This window comes from Nannospalax galili, unplaced genomic scaffold (assembly GCF_000622305.1).
Source record: "Nannospalax galili isolate Female #2095 unplaced genomic scaffold, S.galili_v1.0 scaffold803, whole genome shotgun sequence".
NCBI lineage: Eukaryota > Metazoa > Chordata > Mammalia > Rodentia > Spalacidae > Nannospalax > Nannospalax galili.
Window position 1 is genome coordinate 1,847,646 of NW_008349354.1, and position 5,605 is coordinate 1,853,250.

At 42.0% G+C, this 5,605-nt stretch overlaps 1 protein-coding gene across 2 annotated transcripts in view; it reads left to right on the top strand.

Annotated features, from left to right (window-relative positions):
• Positions 1-2,749, top strand: part of Adgrf4 (adhesion G protein-coupled receptor F4) — a 19,974-nt gene extending 17,225 nt beyond the window's left edge. Inside the window, exon 9 of one of the 2 annotated variants that reach the window (XM_017801572.1) lies at positions 1,728-2,749. The gene's annotated coding sequence lies outside the window, so the exon portion shown is untranslated. The remainder of the gene's footprint in view (positions 1-1,727) is intronic. The other variant, XM_017801573.1, reaches the window with a different exon arrangement.
• The last annotated feature ends 2,856 nt before the right edge of the window (positions 2,750-5,605 follow it).

The window sequence follows — 5,605 nt, forward strand, 5'->3', positions numbered from 1 at the left end:
CACGGTTTTCCCACTTAAGGTGCCCCCATTTTCCCCCTTTCTCCCTTACTAATACCCTTCTCCTATGGTCCTACCTCTCTTGAGCTCCTTCTTTCCCTTTATCCCTTAGGTTCCTTGCATACCCTTCCCTCCCCCCCTCCCTTAAACTAACAGAATTTTTATCCATATCTCCCTTATTAAGGCCTGTTTCCTACTGTTCTTCTCTTTCAGGTTATTTCTTTTCCCTTACCTCCTTGTTTTCTTTCCATTATCCTTGTTCCCCAGGTGATTCTTAACCTGACACAGCTTAGTTAAAACCAACCGGCACAGAATCCTTATGCAATCGCCCTCACATTTGGATTTTTTTATATTAGAGTATTAAAAGGCTGACTCTCATGGACGTTTCTCATTCCTTAGTCTGTGAGACTCAACTTTAGTAGAACATCACTTTAATAGTCTGTGACTTGCCACTAATTCAGATGAACTTTAAGCTGGTGAAGAAGGGGGACTATATTGGGAAGAGAAAGGAGACTAAGTGGAATTGAGAGGGGAAGAACGGTGGGTAACCAGGGAAAGGCTGAATAAGAACAAAATACATTATATATGTATGAAAATGTCATGAGATCTATTATATATGATTACTGTATTCTAATGCAAATGCACAGCCAGCCTTTCTAGAAAGATCTCATTTGACAATGATCTTTTTAGGTTTCTTAGACCATGTCAGATGGGGGAAGCCTGCCTCCTGGGAATACTTTATTCAGCCCTTGTAGAGAAGAGAAGCACAGATGAAGCCCTTCATAAGTTGGTTGGGCAGAAGGCAAGATATGGGTCACTACAGTAGAGTTTGGGAGGTCCAGAGAGCTTAGATCTGTACTGGAGGAAGGCTAGGAAGAAGAGTTTGGCATGCACTCCCCAGCAAAGTCCTCTCTCTATGGTTCTCTATTTTTCAATTTCTATTTTAAACCCATGAAGAAGGTGATAAACTGAGCATCGCATCTTTTTGGCATATGCTCTGCAGGTGGTTCTATGCTTATTGAATTTTCTCAGTAATTGGGGCCTGCGAATTTACACCTAGCTATACATGGTATCAGGAAGGCTCTGGTATAGCAGTTGGCATTGTGGTGGAAAAAGTTGGGGATGAAGTAAGCATTAGTGTAGAGGGGTAGGAAGACCACAGTAGGTACATTTTCAAAGTCCAGAATGGAAAGTAGGCAGCACCAGGGCTCTCCCAGCAGACCCAGGGTGTTTAGTAAGCACACGGCAAAGGTACAGACCAGAGCACGGTTATATCATGCCGGAAAGGCAGTATTTCAGTCCTTAAACCACAACGCAAAGTCAAAGACCAGGTTGCATTAGGAGGTGGAGTTCCAGTGGTCAGAGGATAGCGCTGAATTTGGAATGCTTCCACTGTGGAGTGGCAGCTCCTTTGATCTCAGTCACCACAGATCAAGGTTGGGTTAGATACAGAACTGAGACACGTCTTTGAAGAGGTCCTGGGTGAGGGCTGGAGGTGAAATCAGGGCACTTTGTTTTTGATGGAGATTCTGATTGACAGATCCCATCAGGGAAGACAAAGAGAGGTGGACCTCATTTCTATGGAAGCCGCAGCTGCAAGCGCCCCCTGCTGTTCACACTAGAGACAGGCCTTACAGATGACTCAAACAGAGGTCCTTTTACCTGTGAGATTCCAGGGGCACCAGAAAGTCTCCTGCTTCCTCTAAATTATCTTCCACTTATTTGTTTAGGCTTCAAGCTCACTTAAAAAGAGGAAGAGTTCATGCTACAAAGAAAATGAGATTATTAATCAAACATCTGAAGAAAGCAATGTAAAAGTTGTAAATTCAGAGCAGTAGGGTTGTTCTAAAGGCCAACGACATGGAAGAGGAAAGAAGATAGTCGATCCATTTTAGGGTGGAGGAGAGCATCAAGGAGAAGGCAAAGAATGCAGAACAGCTCAGCGTGGAGAGCAGCTTTTTGGCCATGCCACATTTAGGCAATTATGCCTCTGAATCTCATTTTCTCATGTATAAATTGGGGTAATAATAGCATATTCCTCTTGGAAAAGTTTCATGAATAAATGAAAACATTCCCCTAGAATGCTATGTGGCTCAAATTAAGTTGTCAAGACATGTCAACTGTTATTCTTTGTGCTAACAAGTGTTCTGACCATGTTGCTCAGGCTGCCCATTTCTCACAGATGTCCTGCTCCCTGGTCTGGAGAGGTCAGTTTTAGAAGGAAATACAGACCTGGCTGGAATGCACTGACATCTGGCTTCCACAGAAGACTTCCTCTTCCAGCTAGAAGTAACTCCTAAATTGAAGAAAAAACTGAAGATAATATTTGATGACCAGTCTTTAAAAAGGTTGACTGCTCACTCACCTATACATCATCTGAAAGAGGCTGGCTTCTTGTCAATCTTAGCAAGATTGACAGTCTTGCTACAGGCAAGCCCAGCTCTGTCAGGGCCCTGTGGGACTGTCGATTTTCATTCCCAAGGCTGCTCTGTGCCTCTGGAACCCAGACATCCTCCTCATGAATCCTGGGTGCTTTGTGGGACTCAGATCAGATTCAGGGTCAGGGGTAGGGTTGGGGGTAGGAATGGAAAAGATTCTGTATCTATTTTGGAGACAATTTATTCACCGTAGGCTTCCTGGAGACAAGGAACCGAAGACAGGGGAGCTACTCAATGTGCTTAGTGTTTTAATTCTTGGCTAAAATAACTTAGCTTCTAGAATCTTAATTTTGTCATTTGTGAAATAAATGTAATAGTCTTGTAGGTATTACTATTTATGTGTTTGTATGTGTGTGTGTGTGTGTGTGTGTGTGTGTGTGTGTGTGTGTGTGAAACTGTAGCTTTAAAAAAAACTACATAAAGAAAATTTTGGGTGTTATTTTAGAAATAAAAATAAAATAAATTTTCTTTTCTCACCTTGCTCATGCCTCATTCGTGATGTCATTCAAGATGGGCTTTTCTGTTGGTACCACAGTGTTCTTCGGCATTGGCTGTGATATCATCTCAGCTCATAGGCCTGGGAAGATTGGTAGTCCTCCCATCTACTCTTGAAGTGGAAACTTGGAAAGGTTTGGAGAATGACAGCCCTGAACTGTCTCTCAGAATCACGTATTCATTAGTACTGGGGATGGCCATGTGGGTGGGGCAGAAAGTTTGTCAAAGCGGAAGGAAGCCATTTGGTCATTTTTTTTTTTCATAAAACAAATAAAAATGCATCAGCTGGGCTTGGTGGCTCATGCCTTTAATCCCAGCATTTGGGAGGCAGAGGCAGGAAAATCTTTGTGAGTTCGAGGTCAGCCTGGTCTACATAGTGAGTTCCAGGACAGCTGGGGCTACAGGGCGACCCTGTCTCAAAAACACCAAAAACCAAATGGATAACTACAATAAAAAATTTTAGTTTTTTGCTAGAAATAAAAAGTGGTTTAAAACCAAATAGTATTTATTCAAGGAATGAAGCTAAATGATTCCATCCTCATATTTTTAAAATGCTCTTTGGAGGAGGTGGAGAGATGGCTCAGCAGGTGTGGGTACTTGCCGAAAAGCCCAGAACTCAGGCAGTAGAAGGAAACAGTGGACTCCAGCAAGCAGTTCTCTGATCTCCACACATAAGAGCCTGTGTCTGCATTACACACACACACACACACACACACACACACACACACACACACAATAAATAAATAAATAAATAAATAAACAAACATTATAAACATTCTTTGGAGAAGCATGAATTTAACTTCTACCTTCATAAGGTTTCCTGAGCATTAACTTATTGATCCACATCTCTTTCCTGACTCTGGCTGCTATGGCAACAACTTCTCTCAGAAGTCAGCTTTTGGGAGAGGCTGCAAAAAGGTTGCAGCTTATCAGTTATTGTGAGGGAAATTAACAAAAAGATGAGGCATCAGAAATGCATGGATGTAGGTTGTGGCTTATGGCACATGGTGAACGGCAGGATCTCGTTGATGATTAAGGCTTGTGTGTGTATGTGTGTATGTTTGTATGTGTATATGCATATGTGCACATGTGTATCTATGTATGTTTGTACATGCATATATGTGTGTTCATGTGTATATGCATGTGTGTTTGTGTGTGCATATCTGTGTGCCTATGTATTGTGTACATATATGTGCATATGTACGTGCATGTACGTATTTGTGTGCATATGTCTGTATTTGTACATGTCTATGGGTATGTGTGTGTATGTGTGTGTGCCTATGTGTATGCGTGTACATATATGTGTATATGCTTTTTGCATTCCTCCATGGTTTGATTTATGCATGTGGAGTTTTCTGTGTTCACCTAATGTTTCTTGCAGCTGATATCACAAATAAGAAGTTCATGTTATGTTCAAACTAACCAGCAATATCCATCTAGTAACAGCAGATTCTGAGTATGAAAAGAAGCATTATAGCAGATCTGCCCCTCCATCACGGTAAAGCCATAAACAGCAGCACAGTTTATGCACATGGAAAGCTTTTGAAAACTAGTGAAGCCCCCTTTGTCTTCCTAGAGATTCTGATTCAGTTAGACTCTGTCAGGTGCTGGGGGTGGGCAGAACGCCAAACAAAACAAAGCGAAAGAAAAAAAAGCAAAAGAAAACAACACCTAGATGATAGAAAAAAGAAAGAGGAAAAAATAATGCTTAGTAACTTTAATTCAAAGAAATATTGATTTCTTGGTATGTGCCCCTAATCTTGAAGGGCACAGGTAGAGAAAAAAGAAATCTCTCTTATTAGTCTTTTTCTTGTGACCAAATGTATATCCTTGGGGAAAAAAAATAACCAAAATGATATTAAAGGAAAACCTGAGCCTATGCTGTTGCCACACAGAACTTGTTGCAATGACTGTATCAGGTACCAGAGAACATAAGAAACTGATGTGACCAAGAGCTGCTAGGAACAGTGGAACCAGAGAGGGTGGACGCAGGGCTGAGCCTAATGGAACGGATTTGAACACGTGTGCAGGTGCTTATTTTAGGCAGAGAGGAGAGCATGAGCTCCTCAGAATGGAAAGCAAGAATGAAGCAAACACTCTTGGGTAAGAACAGAACAGCTTGGTCCAACTGAAGAGCCACACTTGTCACAGAGAGCGTGTCAGATTGTGGAAGACATAGATTCCTTGAGGGGTGAGGGTGTTTGTGTTAGGTAGCTAGACAGGATTGGGAGGCTTGGAGGTCATTGAGGATTGATCTATCTCAGGGTCAGCTTTGGATCCATCTCTTGTTTCTCTAGTAACCCTAGAAAGGAAAGTATCACAACTGCCCCTCTTTAGACCTCCTGGTCTAGCAAAAGGAATCGACTTCTAGTCCTGGGTGGAGACAGGGCATTTTGACCTGCTCCAAAGATTAGAACATTACATACTATTGTCTATTCCCTTAAAAGTTAATCCAGCTGAGCCTGTCAGTCACCTGGCCAGGAGACCACTCTAAAGAAAGCTGATTTACCTGAGGCTGTGCTAAGGAGATGGGAGGAATAATTATCCCAGTAATGAAATAATGTGCTTATCCTTTCCAGAAGCCCTCCTCCCCGACCTAATGCAGACACTTAAAGAGTATCACCCATGCAGCCTGCCCACTTTTCTTTCTAACTGTATTAGTTACTTTTTTTTTT